Genomic DNA, 21,253 nt, shown 5'->3' on the forward strand with positions numbered 1-21,253 from the left:
CAGCTTGAGATATGCAAACAAGAGTGACAAGGTGTATGTGGAGCTCTAGAAATTACTGTGGTAACCTCTGTGAGTCCGAAACTCAAAAACCCTTCACAACCTTTTCCCCCGTGCCTTCCCCTACCTCTTCCTACAGAGCCCAGAAAAAGAAAATATGTTCTTTCCCAGGCAACCTGGTGGCTAGAAGTAGTGATGTTACACAGTTCTGGCCAATGTAATTGTCAACGAAAAGAGTAAAACTGCATACGATATTCTAAGAGATTTATTCTGAGCCAAGTATGAGTGACCATGGCCCGTGACACAGCCCTCAAGAGGTCCTGAGAATGTGTGCCCAAGGTGGTCGTGGTGCAGCTTGGTTTTATACATTTTAGGGAGGCATGAGACATCAATCAAATACATTTAAGAAATACATTGGTTTGGTTTAGAAAGGTGGGACACTTAAAGCCGGGGGTGAGGGGAAGTCGGGGGTTTGGGGGGATGGAAGAGGAGGGCCATTGGTGGGAAGGAGGGCAGCTTCCAGGCTATATGTGAATTTAAACATTTTCTAATTTACAATTGGTTGAGTTTTTGTCTAAGGACCTGAGATTAACAGAAAGGAAATGTTTGGGTTAAGATAAAAGACTGTGGAGACTGAGGTTCTTTGGCAGTCTCACAGTTGCTGCCTTTAGAAACAATAGATGACAAATGTTTCCTATACAGACCCTTTAAAAGGTGTTAGACTCTCAGTTAATCTATTCAGAATTGGATGGGCCTGAAAGGAAAAGGTCTCGCTATGTTAATAGAGATTCCTTACAGATGTGAATTTTCCCCCACAAAGGACATCTGGCAGGGCCATTTCAAAATGTGACAAAAAACATGTTTTAGAGGTAAAATATTTTGATTTTCTTTGTTGTCACATAATGTTATGCCAGAGTCAAGTTGGAAAATAAGTCACAATATATAAGGTTAACACATGCCTAGCTGATGAGAATTTATGGTTTATAGGGCATGACTTCCCAGACCCCTTAGATAGGAATTTGGCCAAGATAAAAAAAAAAAAACAAAATCAGAGCTGTTGCCAGGTGTGGTGGCTCATGCCTGTAATCCCAGCACTTTGGGCAGCTGGGGCGAGCAGAACATAAGGTCAGGAGTTCAAGATCAGCCTGGCTAGCATGGTGAAACGCCTTCTCTACTAAAAATACAAAAAAATTAGCTGGTCATGGTGGCATGAACTTGTAGTGCCAGCTACTTGGGAGGCTGAGGCAGGAGAATTGCTTGAACCTGGGAGGCAGAGGTTTCAGTGAGCTGAGATTGCGCCACTGCACTCCAGCCTGGGTAAGAAGAGTGAGACTCTGTCTCAAAAAATAATAATAGTCATCAGCGCTCAGTCTTCATAATAAAAGGAAAAGTCACTGGAAAGAGCTTTGAGGGAAGTTCTTTAAAGGGATGGGAACAGCTCCTCACCTACTGCCTTTCAGCCTCTCCCTCCCCGATGACACCTGTGGATGCAGCTACCATTTGGAGACCATGAAAATGAAAGCAACTTGCTGAGAGAGAAGAGAAACATAACCAGAACTTGTCCTTGATGACATTTGGAACTGCTATACTTGCCCAGAATCATCTACCTCCAGACTTTGTGTTGCATATGACAAATCAGCCCCTCCCTTGGTTGGGCCTTGTCAGTTAGGTGTTCTGTTACTTGCAGCTAAATGTAATCCTAATAGACACACTTACTCTGAGCATTTGACATCTGCTAGCTCAGCTCTGTCGTTTTGCCACTTATGCTAGTGACAGGCATTTGTATCTGTCTTGACTGACAACACCGTGAGCCTGCACTACTGGTATCATACTAGACAAAATCTGTCCTTTGTCAAACTTTCTAAAAATAGTGAATCATGGTGATTATTCCAACTTCATTGGCTATTTAAATTCTGGAATCTTTATTACTATTGAATGTTTTCTTAATTTGGTGAAATATAGTTATTAGATATAGGGGAAAACAGTGTTGGTGTTGGTGTTGGTATTGGTGTTTTTCTCACCCAGCACTTCTGCCACCAGATGTGTGGGAGTTTTCCCCACACACCGAGCAAGCAATTCTCCAGAAGACACCAACTGGATATCCTATAATTCAACCCAATTCTGACACTCCCACAGGTTAACTGTTCAGTTCCATACACTGCCCCCCACTTTAGATGCCTATCACAAGACCCAGGTTGTGTCCTGTATTTCCAGCCAACTGGCTATAAATTGGGATTCCCATGACCCCCTTCTCAAGTTTAATCAATTTGCTAGGACAGCTCACAGAAGTCAGGGAAACACTTAGGTTTACCAGTTGATTATGAAGGACATTACAGAGGATTCAGATGAAGACGTGTGTAGGGAAGGGCATGTGGGAAGGGGTGTGGAGCTTCTATGTCCTCCCTGGGCACACTACCCTCCAGGAACCTCCACCTGTTTAGCTATCCAGAAACTTGCCTAACCCAATCTTTTTGGGTTTTTATAAAAGCTTCATTACCAATGTATGATTGATTAAATCACTGTCCACTGGTGATCAGCTTAACCTTCAGTCCCTCTCCGCTACCCTGGGGTTAGAGGCTGGGGCTAAAAGGCCCAATTTTCAATGCCTTGGTCTTTCCAATGACCAGCCCCTGTCCTGAAGCTATTTAGGGGACCGCAGCCACCTGTTATTGACTCAGCTCAATAACATACAAAAGACACTCATCACTCAGGTTTTAGGAGTATGTATCAGGAAACCAGCATAAAGGGTTTTAGAAGCTTTATGCCAGAAAACTGGGACAAAGGCCAAACACATATTTCATAATATCGCAATACTGTATGATTTTTCTGGGCTTCTTTAAACCTCCTTTTCTTCCTAATACTTCATATCACTTTTTTAAACAAAGTTATTACAATTTCTATTTGGAGGCTGCCACAGGGACCAATTCCATCTCCTCCTTCAATTACAAAACGAAAGTATCTTTAAAGATCATTTTCTACGCAGAACCCTTCCCAAAGGCCCGCCGTAGGCAATAGTTTTAATTCAGAACTCCTGTAACAGACTCCACGAGCTAGCTGAAGGACAACAGCTTTTGCTAAAGCCCATAAATATTTGATGGTCCAATCCTAACAGTTCCTAAAGATGAAAGCACTTTGTGCAATATCAAATTGCCCCCAAAGACTCTTGTATCTGAATTGTTGGCTCTAGTCACTTTACTTATCATTTGTGGGCTCTCACCCTCCCCTTGAGTAACCTGACATAAATCAATAGGAAGCAATTTGTTAAATGCATAACATGGGACTTATTTGTAATTATCTTCAAACCACTGTGTATACTTGATATGTATGTGGAAATGATTGAAAAGCACCACTGCCTAAGAGTGTAAAATCTTCTAGAGAGAAGGCAGACATTGTCCCGCTGCCATGCCCACCTCTCTAGAAATAGCAACAAAGAGAAAATGCAATAACTAGAAGTAACATGACACTTACTATGTGCCAGGCAGTGCTAAGAAATTTAATATAATCCTCACAACAACCCTATAACATAGCCAGTATTATTATCCCTGTCACACAGAGAAGAAACTGAGACACAGATACTCAATGATGGGCCTGAGATTTGAAAGCAGACAACTCCAGAGTCCATGTCTTAACCACTATATTTTGTTACCCCAGGATCCCTACTGCTTGGTGTCCGTACCACATGTGATCTTCTCCTCTTGAGTGTGGGTAGGACCTATGACTTCCTTTTTAACAAAAGAATATGACAAAGGTGATGGGATTTCGTTTCCATTATTACATTGTATACAGAACTAAGCGTGGCCTCTGGCCAACAATTACCAAGGAACAGAGGCCCTCAGTCCAACAACATTCCAGGAACTGAACTCTTGCCAACAATCATGTGAGCTTGGATGTGAATCCTTCCCCAGTTAAGTTTTCAGATGAGACTACAGCTTCAGCCCACACATTAATTATACCCTTGTGAGAGTCCCTGAAACAGAGGACTCGGGTAATCCAAGCCTAGAAGCCTGACCCACAGAAACTGTGAGACAATGAAGGTGTACACTTGTTGGTTGCTAAGTGTGTGGTAATTTGCTATGCAGCAATAGTTTATATGTATATGCTGTCTCTTGCTGTAACTCTTACTTTGGAATATATATCTGGCCCATCAAAAGTTGTCGCCAAATAAGTAAAAAAGATTACCTTTGTTTCTGATAAAAGGCCTAAGAATATGCTCCCAGGGGAGTCTCGGCAGCAGTGTAGAAGCACGTCAATGTTTTAAAGAAGAAGAAAGCTGACTGTTTTCCCATACAACATACCCCTCCTCTGACCCTTGTTAATACCTGACCTCAAGGATATAAAGAAAGGTACTGAGAGAGAGCAGGCTGGTAAAGAGATGTACCTTACATTCTTTGAAGAAATTTTCAACATCCCCTGTAGTTTCTGAGGTCTTTACTTTTAATAAATGTATGTTTTGCTGCCGTGTAGTATCATATACAATGAGTGAGCACCTGGGATCCGAAGAGCTGAAAAGACTGACAATCCAGGAGAAGGGGAAGCACAGAAGTAACCCAGACCCAGGTAGATGTCAGCTGGAGCAGAAGCCAGCACCTAAGTAGGACATCAGTGACAATGTGGGGGATCTGGGAGAGACTTAAGGGATCAGGCAGGTGTCAAAGGGTAGATTAAGTCACTGGTTCAGTATCTAGGGAGAAGGTCCATGTGCAGGAGACAGGAAGCTAAAAAGAATATGCAACAGATGCTGGGCACAGTGGCTCACACCTCTAATTCTAGTACTTTGGGAGGTCATGACAGGAGGATTGCTTGAGCCCAGGAGTTCAACACCAGCCTGACCAACATAGTGGAATCTCATCTCTACAAATATTAATTAAAAAAACATTAGCTGGGTGTGGTCACACATGCCCGTGGTCCCAGCTACTCATGAGGTTGAGGTGGGAGGATCACTTGAGCCCAGGACATCCAGGTTGCAGTGGGCATGATCATGCCACTGCACTTCAGTTTGTTAGACAGGGTTTCACTCTTCAGGTAGGTCTTCACCTGATGACCTTTCTGGACAGTTCCTCTCCAGGAAATGAAGGAAAGGAGTGGAAGAAGCAAGCATAGATTATTTATGCTAGAAGAAATCTTAGCAACCATCTCACCATATCCTCTAATTTTACGGACTGAGAAAACTCTGAAACCTAGAGTGGCTGGCAATGTGTCCAAGCTCACAAAGCTAGGTAATGGTGCATCAGAAGCAGGTGTCAGCCAGATGCTCTTCTCAATGCCACTCCAGCCAGTTAATCAATGGGGACTTGAGAGCCTGAGCCTTCAGCACTGTGTAGACAAGTGACACTGTGTGGCTAAGGGCTAAATTGTATGGACAGGCTAAAACTGCTAGAGGAGTTCTGGAGACAAATGAAAGAGAGCTGGGTAATCAGAGACGACTCATGAAGAAGGTTCAATCCAACCCAATCTAGACCGTTCAGAATGAGGAGAAGCTATGTACTGTAACCATGTCTAAATGGAATCAGAATCTCTAACCTCCTCCTCCTCAAGACAAGGACCTTAGACACTTTAACATCTTTCCAAATTTCCTCTATTTCCCATCTTCCAGATGTTTATCTAGCATATTATGCACAAGACTTTTAAAATACAGGGAAAATGTAGCTTACGATTTTGGACACGTCGTAATAATTTCTGTGTTCACCATTGTTTTTCTGTTCCACACCTTTTGGATCCATTTTCTCCTACAGGAAATAGATAAAGTTCAGCAGTTCTTTCAGGAAGGTACTCAGCCAATCTTCCTAGCCCTGGTGTCTGGCTACGTCCATCTCACTGTCACTCGTGAGCAATACTTTACTTGGGGAAGGAATTATTTAGCATTTGCCCTCAGTGCTGAAGTGGCAGCTGCCAATTTACCATTGTTTTGTGAGGGGCAAATCTTTTCTTTCTGCTTGCTTATAAGACTTCCCCCTTTGTTATCCATGTTCGGTCATTTCACTTGACTTGTCCCCCACTTCATTCTGTCTCAGCTTAAATGCCACCTCTTCAGAAAGGCTTTCCTTGACCATTTGTTTATTTTTCCTTCATAGTACTTACCTACACATGAATTTAAAGTTTCATATTTATATAAACAACACATATATGTATCATATCCTACATGCATATTATAAGTGTGTGAGTGTTCCCCCACCGAATCCCCAGTACTTAGAACAGAGCCTGGCAATAAATTACTAAATCAATAGCTCCCAATAAATGAGCAATGATACATAGATGTGAGGTTTTATGATGGTTTTTGAGTTCATCCTGCTCAACATTCGGTGCTGAACTCTTTCCATTTTAACACCCTTGGTCTGGAAACACTGGCTATTTCCTACATTAAGTGATTTAGGACTCTGTAATACTCATGGTTCTCTGGAGAACAGAACCAACAGGAGATATTTACAGGGACAAAGAGAGATTTTAAGGAATTGGTGCATCTGATTGTGGAGGGTTGGTAAATCCAAACTCTGTGGGGTAAGCCAGCAGGCCGGAGACCCAGGGATAAACTGTACTTTGAGTCCAAAGACCACCTATAGGCAGAACTTATATAATAGAGTCATAATCTGCTATACTCAAAGTCTACTGATTTATTTATTGTTTGTTTTTTAGAGATAGAGCTTCACTCTGTGGTTCAGGCTTAAGAGCAGTGGCACAATCATACTTCACTGTAACCTTGAATTCCTGGACTCTAGTGATCCTCCAACCACAGCCTGCTAGCTAGCTGGGACTACAGGTACATATAACCATGCCTAGCTAATTTTTAAAATCTTTTCTGGAGATGTGCTTTCGCTACATTGCCCAAGATGGCCTTGAACTCTTGGGCCCAAGCAGTTCTCCCACTTCAGCCTCCTGAGTAGCTAAGAGTAGCAAGGATTACAAGTGCATGTCACAACACCGAATTGATTATTTTATTTTTTGCAGAAACAGGGTCTTGCTGTGTTGCATAGGCTGGTTTCCAGCTCCTGGCCTCCAGCGATCCTCCTGCCTTGGCCTCCCACAGCACCAGGATTACAGGCATGAGCCATCACATCCGGCTTACTACTGATTTAAATGTTAATCTCATCTAAAAAAATACCTTCCCATAAATATCTAATGTTTGAACAGTATGTGGATATCATGACGTAGCCACATTGACACATAAAATAAACCTTCACAGACTCCCACCCTAGACAGGAAGTGCTCCATTTGTGCCACCAGCCTCATTTCTGTTTTGACTCCTGTTATGCTTGGAGGCCTCTGTTTCCTCCCAGAGCTGCTCACTCCCAGCTGCCACCCACCTCTGGGCTCTCCAGTGGAGTTATTTCACTTTGGGGGCTCTGGCTGCACAGAGATTCCAGTGTCCCACCATGGGCCCTACAGACCTTCCCAGGCAGTGCTGAAGCCCAGGACCCATCATCATCCCTTGTCTGGCCATGAGTCCCTTGGGCCATGTGACTTCAACTCCCTCTCTCATCAATGTGAATTTCCTCTGCATTCAGTTTCACAAGATTTTCCTCTTGTTTTGGAATGGGTTGTATACATCTAAATTTTTTTTATTGCATTTTAGGTTTTGGGGTACATGTGAAGAACATGCAAGATTGTTGCATAGGTACACACGTGGCAGTGTGATTTGCTGCCTTCCTCCCCTTCACCTATATCTGGCATTTCTCCCCATGCTCTCTCTCCCCAACACCCCAAACTCTACTGTTCCTCTATTCCCCCCAACAAACCCCAGTGTGTAGTGCTCCCCTCCCTGTGTCCATGTGTTCTCATTGTTCAACACCCTCCTATGAGTGAGAACATGCAGTATGTCATTTTCTGTTCTTGTGTCAGTTTGCTGAGAATGATGGTCTCCAGGTTCATCCATGTCCCTACAAAGGACATGAACTCATCATTTTTGATGGCTGCATAATATTCCATGGTATATATGTGCCACATTTTCCCTGTCCAGTCTATCATCAGTGGACATTTGGGTTGCTTCCAGGTCTTTGCTATTGTGAACAGTGCTGCAATGAACGTTTGTGTGCATGTGTCCTTATAGTAAAACGATTTATAATCCTCTGGATATAACCAGTAATGGGATTGCTGGGTCAAATGGAATTTCTATTTCTAGGTCCTTGAAGAATCGCCACACTGTCTTCCACAATCATTGAACTAATTTACACTCCCACCAGCAGTGTAAAAGTGTTCCTATTTCTCCACATCCTCTCCAGCATCTGTTGTCTCCAGATTTTTTAATGATCGCCATTCTAACTGTCTCTATTTGCAGATGACATGATAGTTTATCTAGAAGACCCCACTGTCTCAGCCCAAAATCTCCTGAAACTGATAAGCAACTTCAGCAAAGTCTCAAAGTCAATGTGCAAAAAAATCACAAGCATTCCTATACACCAATAACAGACTTAAAGAGAGCCAAATCAAGAACAAACTGCCATTCACAATTGCTACAAAGAGAATAAAATACCTAGGAATACAACTAATGTATTCCTAGGAATGTAAAGGACCTCTTCAAGGAGAACTACAAACCACTGCTCAACGAAATAAGAGAGGACACAAACAGATGGAGAAACATTCCATGTTCATGGTTAGGAAGAATACATCTAAATTTTTTGTGTGTTTTTTGAGACGGAGTTTCGCTCTTGTTACCCAGGCTGGAGTGCAATGGCGCGATCTCGGCTCACCACAACCTCCGCCTCCTGGGTTCAGGCAATTCTCCTGCCCCAGCCTCCTGAGTAGCTGGGATTACAGGCACGTGCCACCGTGCCTGGCTAATTTTTTGTATTTTTAGTAGAGACAGGGTTTCACCATATTGACCAGAATGGTCTCAATCTCTTGACCTCATGATCCACCCGCCTCGTCCTCCTAAAGTGCTGGGATTACAGGCGTGAGCCACCGCACCCAGCCTCATCTAAATTTTTTAAAGCATTATTTCATCTTATGCCAATGAAAGGTAGGGGAGAGTGTACATGCTCCCTCTGGCACCTTGATTGGAATTTGGTAGGAATTAATTGGGTCTGGGAGAGATGGCAAGGCATCTTAGGTGCAAGAGAGCAGAGAACTGATGGAAAGCATGTGCTCCATGCTGTGGAAAGCCAAGAGCCCTTCTTGAGCATTCTCATAGTGGAGCACCTGCTACATGCTGGGGGCTGGGCAGGTGTTGGAGACAGTGGTTACAAGACACTTGAGTTCCTGTGCTCAGCAAGCCCAGCAAGGATACTGCAATGAGCATGCTGGGCACAGTGGCAATCGAGGTTTGATAAAGAAGGGTCAGATTTTAAAGTACCTCAGAAATCTGGTAAGAGGTTTTTGGTTTGACTTCCCAGCAAACAGATAGCTGCTGACTTTTTGAGCATAAGGGAGTCCATGCTGAAATTGATGTTTAAGGAAGCAAATTTGACAGAGGAAACTAGAGGCAGGCTATCAGTGAAGAGTGGGTGCCATAATTTTTACCAAGTCCTCACACAATACCAATTCATGTTTCTTGTGCTGGTATAGCTTTTCGTAGAACCCCTTTTCACTTTCAAAGTGTCCTATTTAAATTAGAAATTACAAGGTCATCTAGCTGAAAGTCTGAATGTGAGTGTTTTGTTTGTTTGTTTGTTTTGTTTTGACACAGAGTCTTGCTCTGTCACCCAGGTTGGAGTTCTGTGGTGCCATCCGATCTCACTGCAGCCTCAACCTCCCAGCGTAAAGCAATCCTCCAGCCTCAGCCTCCTCATTCCAGGACTACAGGCATGTATTTTTTGTTGGTTTTTGTTTTTCATAGAGCTGGGGTCTTACTATGTTTCCCAAACTGGTCTTGAACTCCTGAGCTCAAGCAGCCTTTTCCCCAGGCCTCCCGAAATGCTGGGATTGCAGGCATGAGCCACTGCACCTGGCTTTCTTAATAAACTTGCTTTCACTTCACACTGTGAACTCTCTCTGAATTATTTCTTGTTCGACATCCAAGAACACTCTCTTGGGGTCTGGATCGAGACCCCTTTCTGGTAAAATATTTCTGGTGGACCACGGCAAGAACAATAGTGAAGAGACCTCTGACCCAAAGGAAAATCATCTGTGCACACCAATTGGCTGACTTTGGGTGAGTGGGGTGCGTATATCTGAGTAAAGAATGGGATTGGGTTGGAGGCTCAACTTAGGGGAGTTAGTGTCTCTCCGAAAACAGAGTGGGATAGAGTCCCCTTTTAATAAAAGGCAAGGATGCTTCACCGACCTTGGGTTAGAGGCCCAACTTAGGAGTGTTAGAGTCCCTTCTAAGACTTAAGGGGTTAGAGACCCCTCTCAATAAAGTCCTTCTTGACTGAAAACAGGTTGGGCACTGCAGGCTGTGCTCTTTGCATTCATCTGCCTTGTCCTTGCTGCATGAATCAATTTCTTGGTTGCTTTCTCTGTTTCACTGTCACTTTCAGGAGACTTTCTTTAACTGGTCTTTAGGGATTTTACTCTTTTCCTATGTGCCTTCTGATTTCTGTCCATTTGCTTGTGAAACATGCAGAACAAAAAGCATTAAAGGCTCTGTCTTTAGAATTGCTGATTGAGACTTGATGTTTAACAGCTAAGAGTAATAATATTAGATAGATATGGTTATGTTTGTTGCTGCTTTGCCAACTAGGTGTGATCAAGAAGCACTAGGATAGAAATCAGGGGACTCTTCTCCTTGCTGTTTTGTTTCATTTTACACACTAAGAAAACAACTTCTTTCCTTTCCTGGATTCGGGCAGACTGGCTTTGCTTGTTCAATCCACACTGCCGCCGTTGCCCAGATCCTGCTTGCTCTGGTCATTCCCATCGAAATCCTCTCCCATTTCCTTTGCTTTATTTGACATTTTTGTTAAAGTCTAAGATTCAGGGCTTGGCTCACTTACATTATTTGGATGATGCAAATAAGGGAATTCAAATTTCGGCAAGGATCCCCTCATTCATGCAGCTGACCTTAGGAAACCTCTCATCCTTTCAAGTGGAACTTGGCCGGTGACAATACAATCCCAAAAAAGAACAGTTGGAACTTTTCTTGGAACCACAGCATTGATTCCAGAGAACTCGCCACTAGGATGTATTCTTGAACACTGGCACCAGTTTAAACTGAATGGGCTTAAGAAGAGAAAGCTGGGGTTTCTGTGAAATACTGTTTGACCTTGGTATTAATTGGAAAAACAAGAGACATGGCCTCTTACCGGAACTATGGAATTGAATACTACAACTCGATTTGTTTTGTAAGCAGGAGAGACAATGGACTAAAATACCATATGTTCAAGCCTTTTTGCTGCTCAGTCAGGATAAAACCCTGCAGCAGGCATGAGAATGTTTGATGAGAGGAAAAGAAGAAAAAGAGCTGGACATAATAGACAATCCTTTAATGCAAGCCCCCCCTCCACCAGTTCTGGGGTCAGTTTTGTGTGGAGCAGAACTTCCTTCTGTCAGCTCGGAAGATTCAGATGTGTCAGTCCTTTCTCCCTGTAGTCCATCTGAAAGTTTCATTGAGAACTCTTCGCCCCCTCCTCCTTATCTAGTCCCACTCTATACCCTCCACTCCCTGATAAACTTAGCCCAACAAGTACTAGTCATAGTGGAGCCTCCTATCAACTCCAAAAGGGAAACTTTTGTCCACTTAAATAGGTGGCAAATGGGAAAGAAGGTACTGTGAGAGCACATGTTCTCTTTTCCATGTCTCATTTGACTCTATAAAGAGAAGTTTTGTTATTTCTTTGAATATCCAAGAAAATTCATAGATGAGTTTGAGAAATTAACTCTGACCTATAGTTTAACTTGGCAGGATCTGCATTTCTTATTGTCTCTGTGTTGTATAGTGGAAGAGAGATCATGCATTTTGGAGACAATTATAGCTCAAGCAGATGAGGTATTGGCTTGCAACCCAAACCATTTTATGTGTGTGTGTGTGTGTGTGTGTGTGTGTGTGTGTGTGTGTATATCAGGCAGGAGGTATAGCAGTTCCAGGTTGAGAATCAGAGTGGAACCATCAGAATGGCAGTGAGGACTCAGGGAGAAGAGACCATAGGGTCACTTGTTTGTTGGAAGGGATAAAGAAATATATGCAAAAGCTTGTTAACTATGAAAAGGCTGAGGAAGTTTCTCACAGCAAAGATGAGAATCCAGTTTTGTTTCAAGGCTGTTTAGTTAAGGCAATCAAGAAATATACTAACACTGATCCTGCCTCAAGGGAAGGACAAACCGGAGTATGGCATTTTTAGTTCTTAATAACAGGGACAAAGCAGAGGAAACAAAAAGAGCAAGAAGGATCTGCCACAAGGTGCAGCTCTTGGCTGCAGCCTTAAGCTCACCTCCCACATGGGATTGTCCTCCTGGCTCTTGGCCTGAACAAGGGAAGCTGAAAGGTGGGAAGCCCAAAACTGGGCATCCAAGTCACCATGCCTAGGACATAAATCAGTGTGCACACTATAAGAAAACTGGCCATTGGAAGAGCAACTGCCCAGTGTTCCAAAGGGAGCCATCAGTACCTGAACCAATAATAGCTGAAACAGCCAGGCAAGCCCAAGAGTGATGGGGCTTGAGACTTTGGGCCACAGCTCCCATCAGACAACTAGACATATCCCCAGGAGCCTCAGGCAACCCTTGATGTGGCAGGTAGGAATATTAATTTTCTCCTGGACAAGGGAGCTACTTAACTCTGTTTTGACCCATTATAATGGGCGTCTGTCACCGCAAAACTGTATGGTCATGGGGATAAATGGACAAGCCCATAGACGCCATTTGACCCATCATCTACGCTGTTTTTCAGGGACTTTGGTTTTCTCACATGCCTCTCTTATCATGCCTGAGTGCTCCATCCCTCTGTTGGTAAGGGATTTCTTGACTCAGCTGCAGACAGTGATATCACAAGATAGATGAGGGATTACTCCTCCTCCTTTTCTGTGATAAGGGAGGAAAGTCAATAGGGGACTTCTACTTTACCTATTGAAGTAATCTCCCAAGTAGATCCTATAGTATAGGACACTAAGGTTCCAGGCAAAGTGTTAACTGTTTCCTCACTTTGCATTCAACTTAAGCCTGGTGTCCCATACCCCTGGAAGAGACAATACCCCTTAAAGCCAGAGGAACAAAGAGGGATCCAACCATTATCAGCTAGGTTTTTGCAATTTGGTTTGTTAAAGTCCTGTGAGTCTCCCTGTAATATGCCAATCTTGCCAGTTAAAATGCCAAATGGACAGAGGCTCATTATAATAGATTTGTCCAAGATCTTCAAGCTGTCAATGAGGCTGTCATTCCCATACATCCCACTGTGCCCAGTCCCTACATGCTATTAGCCCAGGTCCCTGGGAATGCCAGCTGGTTTACAATCTTAGATCCTAAGGATGCCTTTGTTGTTGTTGTTGCGTTACACCCTGATTCACAATTCATTTTTGCTTTTGAATGGACTGACCCTGATAGTCATTTAGTTTCTCAATTTACTTGGACAAATCTATAGTTCTTCTCCAGGTGTTTAGGAACAGCCCTCATCTGTCTGGAAATACACTGGCTAGAGAATTAGAGATGTTACAATTAAATAAGGTACTATTATTCAATATGTAGATGATCTGCTGATTGCTAGCCCAACCAAAAGAGACTCAGATGAAAATACCATCAGGTTGCTAAATTTTCTGGGAGCTAGTGGGCATAAGGTCTCACCACATAAAGGCCAACCTTCAATTCAAGAGATTAAATACCTAAGATATGTCCTAATCCCTGGCACCCAGGCAGTCATGCCAAAGTGAAGGGAAGCTATCTTGGGCATTCTGAAACCCCAAACTAGAAAGCAGCTCTGGGCTTTCCTAGGGATGACAGGCTTCTGCCATTTATGAGTGCCTGTATTTGAGCATATAGCTAAGCCTTTATATGATCCTCTGAAAGGATATAGATGTAGATCCTTTTGAATGGGATTGTAACTGTAAACAAGCTTTTAATGCCCTCAAGGAGAAATTGGGATCAGCTCCAGCCCTCGGAATCCCTAATCTTAATAAGTCATTTTTCCTCTATGTGGCTGAAAAACGGAACCCCCAGGTGTCCTTGTACAGAAGTTGGGAGATAGTCCCCAACCAGTGGCATATTTTTCTAAGCAATTAAAGCATGTCATTTTGGGATGGCCTGGATGCCTCAGGGCAGTTGCTGCATCTGCTCTCTTGCAGCAACTAAAGCCAATAAACTGACTTTAGGACAACATCTGAAGGTTTAACCCCACACCAAGTACAAGGAGTCCTAGAAGATAAAGGACAGCAGTATATAACAGGGGGACACTTATTGAAATACCAGACTTTGTTGCTAGATGCTCATGATGTGACAAAGTGTGCCAGATGTTGAATCCAGCTACCGACTTGCCTGAACCCACAGGCACCCTAGATCATTCCCGTATACAAGTTATAGAGCAAGTTTACTCCAGCCATCCAGATTTAAAGGATGACCCTGTAGATAATACCAAGGTAGAATGGTTTACAGATGGAAGTAGCTTTGTGCACCAGAGAAATGGGAAAGCTGGGTATGCTGTTGTCAGTCAACACAAGGTAATTGAATTTCAGGGCTACTAGCTTCTACCTCAGCTCAAAAGGTAGAGTTAGTAGTTCCTATTAGAGCCCTGCAATTGGAAAAGGACTTAAGAATTAGCATTTACACTGATTCTAAGTATGCCTTTCCAGTACTTCATGCTCATGCTGCTATCTGGAAGGAACGGGAACTCCTAACTGCTAAAGGTTCCCCTATAACACATCACTTAGAAATTCTAAATCTAGTAGATGCTGTCTTTCTCCCAAGGAAATAGCTATAATCCATTGCAGAGGACATCAAAGAGGAGGCCCTAGTGTGGCTACTGGAAACTCCTTTGCAGATGCAGCTGCTAAGACAACAGCGTTAATGGAGCCAGTTGGACTTGCAGGTATGTTAGTGCCCTTAGGCACCATAATGACAGAACCTAGGCACACTAAAGAGGAACAAGAATGGGCTAAAGGTCATGGTTTAATTCAAGATCCTTCTAACTGGCTTATCAGTGACAACAAACTGTTAATACCAAGGGCTAATCAGTGGAAAATAGTTAAACATTTGCATAACTCTACTCATTTGGGAAGAGATTCCCTGTTTCAATTAATGTTGCAACTTTTTATAGGAAAAGGCTTACTTAAAACAGTAAAGCAGGTAACTCAGACCTGTGACTTATGTATCCAGAATAATCCAAATAACCAATCTTTACCTCCTCCTCTAGTAAGTCCTTTTCAGCATAGGGGAATGTAGCCTGATGAAGATTGGCAAATAGACTGTGCTCAGACGCTCCCATGTAAAGTGTTTTAATATTTACTAGTATTCATTTACAGCTTCACCAGTTGGATTGAGGCTTTTTCTATCTGGGCTGAAAACACAATTGAAGCTTCTAAACTTCTACTAAAGGAAATAATTCCTAGATTTGGGCTGCCTAAGAGCTTGCAGAGCAATAATGGCCCATCTTTCACAGGGACGATTACCCAAAACATATCTTTAGCCTTAGGAATTCAGTTCTGCCTTCACTCAGCCTGGAGGCCAGTCTTCGGGGAAAGTAGAAAGAGCTAATCAAACTCTAAAAAGAACTCTTGCTAAACTATGCCAAGAGACATCAGAAACCTGGCTGTCTTTATTACCTATAGCCTTATTATGGGTTAGAGTGGCCCCTAAGGGAAATCGGCTGCTTGGCCCTTTTGAAGTAATGTATGAAGGACTTTCTTAACTATAGACCTCCTAATAGACATAGATACTTTCCTTCTTTCTTTTTTTTTTTTTTTTTTTCTTACGTAGAGTCTTGCTCTGTCACCCAGGCTGGAGTGCAGTAGTGCAATCTTGGCTCACTGCAACCTCTGCCGCCCAGGTTCAAGCGATTCTCCTGCCTCAGCCTCCTGAGTAGCTGGGATTACAGGCATGTGCCACCACACCCAGCTGATTTTTGTATTTTTAATAGAGACGGGGTTTCAGCATCTTGGCCAGGCTGGTCTTGAACTCCTGACCTCATGATCCACCCATCTTGGCCTCCCAAAGTGCTAGGATCACAGCCTTGAGCCACCACGCCCAGCGACACAGATTCTTTCAAGCTGCAGAATTATGCAATCAACTTAGGACAAGTGCAAAATGCAATCCTTGAATATGGCAATCAAAGACTTCCTTCCTCCAGTAAGAAAGAGAATCTTGTTATAACCCAGCCAGGAGACTTGGTCCTATTAAAAAATGGAGGAAGAATCCCCAGTAGATCAACTTTCCCAAAATGGAAGGACCCTATCAAATTATTCTTAGTACCCAAACTGCAGTTAAACTTCTGGGAATAAACACCTGGGTCCACTTATCTCGAATTAAACCTGTCTCTTATGAAGTGTCACAGGCCAACTAAATACAAGAGACTGATCCCTTTGATTCCTGTAAGCCAATCAGTGACCTCTGACTCCTGTTGAGAAGAAATGAAAAGGATGTAGGTCACATAAAGCTATGGATTGGTATTCTACTTTTGGGTATAAGTTGGAATCATGCGGACAGTAACTTATTTACTGAGTAGGCACAGACTTTAGCCTCTCTACATAATCAGATGAACTGCTGGGTATGTGGAGAATTGCTACTTTCCTCCACTTCCAGGTTGCCCTGACATATTCAAACAGACAACCTAAGTTTATGGGGGTTTTATTATGATTGGGAAACTGAGCATTACAAACATAGCCCCTCTTTTTCCATGCATCACAATGGCCACACCAGCCTTAGCTCCTTCCCCTCCTATGAAGAGACAAGAAGGCAGATTTTTAATCTGATCAAAACAGTGAAACTCCACCCCAACTTTAGGTTGTGTTCTATACATAATGAACTTGGATGAATAACAGCTGTTCAAGTGCAGATATCAGGCAAGGCATCTCTAGGTTTTGAAGGGCACAGTAATAGTCACCACCAGACTGAAACCCATGATACAGATGGATGACTGTCATTTCAACAATGTAATCAGACCTTTCTTCTAACAGACCAGATGTGGATGGGATGGCAAAATAATTTGCCAAAAATAAGTGCCTACCCTTCTCCTTGGGGATGGTTATGGGCTTGTGGAACTCATGGCTGGCCTTATAACTGGACTGGAAGGTGTACGTGGGGTTGTCCTTATCTCCCAGGACATAACCTCAGCAAATTGAACTCTCTCCCATCTAACTGGCAAATTGTAAAAGCTTGCTATAAGCCACAAAAGTGAGCATCTTGGTGGTTCTATCCAATGGCTATATTTTCCCCACAGGCAGCTACAGTCAGTATGGAGTTACGAGTTAAAGCCTTAGCCAAGCACACGGCTGCAGCCTTTAATAATACACACCATACCCTTACCCTCCTAACTGAGGAAACTTCTCAGATCAGGTAGGTAGGCTTACAAAACCATATGGCTTTGGACATTTTGACAGCAGCCCAAAAAGGAACTTGTGCTTTGATCAAAACCAAATGTTGTGTATATGTTCCAGACTATTCACATAATATTACCCAGGCTACGAAAGCTTTAGCCACTCATATCTCTGCCATGATGCACTATCAGTCAACCCAATATTGGCTTGGTTCAACAACTGCCTAGTTCTTGGAAAGCCTTTCTGTTTAGTTTACTTGTAATGATTTTACTTATTTTGCTTTGCTGTGTGGAATATATTGTGGTTGTACTCTTTGTGTAAGAATGCAAGACAAGGTCACTCCACTCTTTCTTAAACTGGACACTTACTAATCTTCCAGATACTAGCTTTTGTCAGAACTTGGAGTTATGAATGACCTTCACCATACCAGCACTCTCTGACTGAGCTTCGCCCTACCCTGAATGCAAGGGGCCCTAATAGTTAAGGAGGAATACATTGCCCCTATTCAGCCTGAAGCAGTTACAGAAGATGGGTTTTCACCCCTCTGCCACCGTTAGGATTAGGGTCTTCTTGTAAATGGAGGGGGCAAATAATATGTCAGAGGCATTCGAACCAGAGCGATTCCCTTTGGAGTGAGGGCTAGAAAATGAGGCTGAGACTGGCTGGGCTGCATTCTCAGAAAATTAGGCATTCCTGGACTCTAGATGTTTACGGTTAAGGGAATAAATTTATGATGTTTACTAAAACAGATCCAGACTTGGAAGTGTTCAGGTATCCCAGTATCTGGAGAACAAAATTCCTAATTTTGCTTTAAAGATAATAATATCGATTCTTGCAAAATATAGTAATTAAGAAAATTAATCCTTTATTACAAACGCTTGTAGCAGAGCACATCTCCCCAAGAGCCATTTTTATCCTATATGTATAAAAGCACTGTATCAGGGTGGACGCGTCCCTCCTCGTACTTTCAGGAACATCCTACTCTGTCTATGGAGTAGCTTATCCTTTCACCACTTTACTTAATAAACTTGCTTGTACTTTGCACTGCAGACTTGCCTGAATTCTTTCTTGCGCGAGACCCAAGAACCCTCTTTTGGGGTCTGGATCAGATCAGGATCTGGATTCCCTTTCCAGTGATATTAACAGTGATTTTTACCACCCACTTGACTGGATGGTACAGAGAGATAGAGAGGCCAGGAGACTGACTGATAAGAAATTCTTACCCTTTTGCTATCTGATCCATTTCCTGGATTCTCTTCACTGTGGCTTCCAGAAGAGCGAAGCTATGATCACCCTGCTCCCTGTGCCAAACTGAAGGGGCCAAGGTAGAGCTTGCCCCGGCTCTCTGAAGGTTCACTGAAAATCACTGACATGAAGCAGATTGATTAAGAGAAGAAAAGACATGTATACATGGGAGCCTTCACAATGAAGACTCAGACCTCAAATAGGGTATAGAAGCTTATATGCCATGTGGGGATTACAGAAATAATGCAGGCTCCCAGCACAGGGAAACAGGTTTTAGTGGCAAGACAGGTTAAGGGAGGGAGAAAGGAAGAGGCCTGGCTAGGAAAGTTCGTCCTGTCGGGTAGATGAAACCTCGTAGGTAGCAGCCCTTAGAGAGAATAGATGGTAAATGTCTCTTTCGGATCTTTAAAATGTCACACTCTCAGTTAATTTCTCTTAGATCTGGAAAAGGGAAAGCCCGGATGCATTAATGGAAATTCTCTGCAGATGTAAATTTCTCCCACATTAATACTGCACAAGAGTCTCATTGAAAAAAGAAAACCAAATTTTACCTTTGTATTAGTAAAGCTTTTCAGGACCACTTCAGTCAGCTGGCCCTGTGGGTGCCATCTAAAAATGTGTCAGAGAAATATATTTTGGGGTAAAATATTTTGATTTCCTTCAAGGATGGACTCAAGGTGCCTTAAAGCCCAGTCCACAGAATCTTCTGGTATTTCCTCTCAAGCACAATGTGGCCCTGCTGAGGAGGGGGTTGAACCTGAAGCCAGGGATCCTGGGCTAAGCTTCAGTGCAGCCTTCTAGAGGAATATTTACATCCCCAAGGAAGAAGTTTCTCACAGAATAAAGAAAATATCTTCTCCACTTGTTCTTCCATTAAACGCAGGAGAATTGGGAGGCTTTCCTCCAATTGCTTTTTAGAAACTGAAGTCACATCACCTCCGGAAGATGCGGGCTCACTGTTTCTCAACAGGCACCTTAGTAGGAAGCTTTGTGCCGTCCGGCCATGACATCATCTATTGTCTCCTTTTTCTCCCCTCACAACTTCCTTTTCCTCTACAGACTGGTGAAACTGGTCAATTCTCATGTATTCAAGGTCAGAAGTACTAGCGCAAAGACCGAAAGTGGCTCATTTGCATATTCAAAGGATGTTTATTACAGAGGTGTTTGTAGCGGCAAAACAGTGACAAAAATGCAAATAGCCTAAACATCCAGCCACGGGACACTGACTAAATAAATTATGTATAACGACACACAAGGCAGCCTCATACAGTGAAATCAAGTGCAAGAACCAAAGCACAGAACAGAACTCAAAAGCGCACACACAGCGCATACACACTGCCTTTTAAACACAGAGAAAGGTTCTGAAAGCACACAACCAAAAACTTGACTATTTTACCTCTCGGATGTGGGGTGGGGAGGCCAAAATGAGATAGGCATAATACAGGGTGGTTGTAGAAGAGTAGAAAATTCCAAGCAGCAGTTTCACGTGGCTAGCACAAAGGGAACTATTGAGATAGCTGCATGGGCTAGGAACTGATTACACCATGAAAGACGGTGTGGGCCAACCCGGCTAAGACCGACTGGATCCAATGTGGTGCGGGTTATGATGTCGTTCTTCTCTCATTAACATACTAAATCACACATCTGCCAGTACCATGACAGTTCCAAGAACACCCGTATTTGGTGTGAAAATGGGTGGCACCACTATTGCAATAAATCTTCAAATTTTCCCGGGAACTTCCATGAATATTCCACCCCTTGGTTAAAGAAACCTATAAGGATAAAAGCCCTAAACGCCATTGTGTGACTCTCGTAGGCCTGCACTCTCCTTTCTTGAGTGTGTACTTTTCACTTTGCAATAAATCTCTGTGCTTTCCCTATTTTCCAGCTCGTCTTTGGATTTCTTCTTGTCTGGACACTGCTGGAGGTTGAGGTCTCACTGGCATTTGGGACCTTCCCCAGCCCACCTGTATCACTACCAGAAGGAAGGCCTACCTTTTACATGACAGAGTTTGAAATAAACACATACCACTTTTGATCATTTAAAAACAGTTTTTTCTTTCTTTTCTTTTCCTTTCTTTTTTTTGAGATGGAGCTTTTGTTCTTGTTGCCTAGGCTGGAATGCAATGGCATGATCTCGGCTCACTGCAACCTCTGCCTCTAGGCTCAAGCAATTCTCCTGCCTCAGCCTCCCAAGTAGCTGGGATTACAAGCACGCACCACCATGATCAGCTAATTTTATATTTTTAGTAGAAGGGGTTTCTTCATGTGGATCAGGCTGGTCTGGAACTCCCAACCGCAGGTGATCTGCCCACTTTGGCCTCCCAAAGTGCTGGGATTACAGGTGTGAGCCACTGCACCCAGCTAGTTTTTTTCATTTTTAAAAATTATGGTAAGATATACATAACATAAAATTTCCTACCTTAACCATTTTTAAGTATATGGTTCAGGAGTGTTAAGTACTTTCACACCATTGAGTAACCATCATATCCAGAACTGTTTCATCTTTCCAAACTGAAACTCACTACCTATATTAAACAACAAGTACTTATTCCCCGCTTTCTTCAGCCCTTGGTATTCCACTTTCTGTCTCTATGAAGCTGGCTACTTCAAGTATCCCCTAAAGGTGGAAACATACAATTTTTGCCTTTTTGTGTCTAGTGTGTTTCACATAGCATAACGTCCTC

The 21,253-nt window shown here is 43.0% G+C and overlaps 1 long non-coding RNA gene across 1 annotated transcript in view; it reads right to left on the reverse strand.

The window, feature by feature from the left end:
* The window catches only part of LOC144579076 (uncharacterized), a 138,627-nt gene that overhangs the window by 83,982 nt on the left and 33,392 nt on the right, over positions 1-21,253 (reverse strand). Inside the window, exon 2 of the long non-coding RNA XR_013525934.1 lies at positions 5,649-5,723. This is a non-coding gene — a long non-coding RNA (uncharacterized LOC144579076). The remainder of the gene's footprint in view (positions 1-5,648; positions 5,724-21,253) is intronic.

The sequence above is a fragment of the Callithrix jacchus genome, chromosome 13 (genome assembly GCF_049354715.1).
Source record: "Callithrix jacchus isolate 240 chromosome 13, calJac240_pri, whole genome shotgun sequence".
NCBI classification, from domain to species: domain Eukaryota; kingdom Metazoa; phylum Chordata; class Mammalia; order Primates; family Cebidae; genus Callithrix; species Callithrix jacchus.